Below are 1898 nucleotides of genomic sequence, written 5' to 3'. Positions count from 1 at the left end.
TAAACATTTTCTCTTTGACATTTGCTCTTTGAAAGCTATGACAAACCTAGACAGCAAATTAAAAAGCAGAGACATAACTTTGCCAACAAAGATCCAAATAGTCAAACCTGTGGTTTTTCCAGGAGTCATGTATGGATGTGACATTTGCACCATAAAGATGGCTGAGTGCCAAAGAACTGTGGCTTTCAAACTGTGGAGCTAGAGAAGACTCTTGAGAGTCCCTAGGACTAGAAGGAGATCAAACCAGTCAATCCTAAAGGAAATCAACGCTGAAGATTCATTGGAAGGAATAATGCTGAAGTTGAAGCTCTAATACTTGCGTCACCTGATGTGAAGCGCCATAATGGAAAAGACCCTCATGCTGGGAAAGACTGAAGGCTGGAGGAGAAGAAGGCAAGAGAGGATAAGATGGTTGGATGGCAATACTAACTAAATGGACATGAGTTGGAGTAAACTCTGGGAGATAAGCAAGGACAAAGAAGCCTGGTGTGCTGCAGTTCATGGGATTGCAGAGAGTGAGATATAACTATTGACTGAACAACAACAACACACCTAAGAATACAGCTAATTATGGCCCTTATTGTGTAATAAAACTCAAAAAGAATTTAAAGTGCTCCTAGGTAATTATGTTAGACCTGTAACTACTGAGAATGTAACAAGAAAAATACTTCCTCACTTTCAAATTCAACGACTGACAGAATAATCTCATGTCTAATATACATATAGCCAATAAATACATAGATACAAAATATCAAATGAAGAAATACACTATGAGGAAATAAAATCATTGTGCTGCAGTGAGATGTGGTTATATATGTAACTTGTCATTACTGGATGATATTTTCAATATAGTGGTGTTAACAAAGATATACAAAAATCAATTCTGATATTATATAAAGCCACATGCGCAGTACAAGGCCTATCTCCTTTCTTACAACAAATGAAATGAGCCTTGAAAGTATAGGTGATGAATGTAAGACATAGGAAAACATCTGAATATATCTGAATTAGAAAGTACACAAAAAAGAAAAATAAACTGTAAATGTATGAAAGCAAGCATCAATGTTCATATATGAAAAAAATACCTTTGTAAAAAAAATTTTTTTTTAATTAAAAGAGAACACCATTGTGCTGTTGCTTCTAAATCTGATGCATGGGTTCCTAGTGGTCAGTTGTCATGGTTGGTGAGCAGTAACTGAGCCAAGATGCTACAGAATTTTCTTGCTCTCCATCAGATTACTAAAAGGACCATAAGTACTGCTTCAGGCAGGCAGTTTGAAAATAAGTTTCCAAAGAAACAAAAGCTGTTCCAGGAAGATAATGGAATTCCAGTGTATCTGAAGAATGGGATAGCTGATGCCTTCCTGTATAGAGCCACCATGGTTCTTATAGTTGGTGGAATGGCATATGCCATATATGAGCTGGCTGTGGCTTCATTTCCCAAGAAGCAGGATTGACTTCAGTTTATCCTCCCAGCAATGAGTTGGTTCAATTCCATTCAGCTCTCTGTGGGCCAGTAATCTGATATATAACTGAATTCTTTGGAGATCAGTATTTATTGGCTTGTACTAACTGCCACCAATAAAGCAGTCTTTACCATGAAAAAAAAAGAAAAAGAAAAAAACCACAACAAAAGACAACTGATGCATGAACTTTGCTTATTTAAATCTTAACCAATTCTAATATGGTCTTAACCTTTTATTTAACAATAATAACTACAGTGAGGTCCTTTGAATGAGTTTTTAGTAAGCTGAATCACTCAAAATTATTTAAAATCATCATAGATCATGACAAATTGTAAAACACAGCAAGTCTTTCAGCTGAAAAGGAGATAAGCTAACAAGTAAATTCTTAAAACTTTATTAATGACTTTACTTTTATTAAAGGCAGTAAAGTAA

General features: G+C 35.3%; 1 pseudogene; it reads left to right on the top strand.

Moving 5' to 3' along the window:
- The first annotated feature begins 1205 nt into the window (after window positions 1-1205).
- On the top strand, window positions 1206-1695 carry LOC139179619 (cytochrome c oxidase subunit 7A2, mitochondrial pseudogene; annotated as a pseudogene).
- The last annotated feature ends 203 nt before the right edge of the window (window positions 1696-1898 follow it).

This window comes from Bos indicus, chromosome 25 (assembly GCF_029378745.1).
Source record: "Bos indicus isolate NIAB-ARS_2022 breed Sahiwal x Tharparkar chromosome 25, NIAB-ARS_B.indTharparkar_mat_pri_1.0, whole genome shotgun sequence".
NCBI lineage: Eukaryota > Metazoa > Chordata > Mammalia > Artiodactyla > Bovidae > Bos > Bos indicus.
Note: the sequence above shows the minus strand (reverse complement) of the source record. Positions and strands in the feature narration are given on the sequence as shown.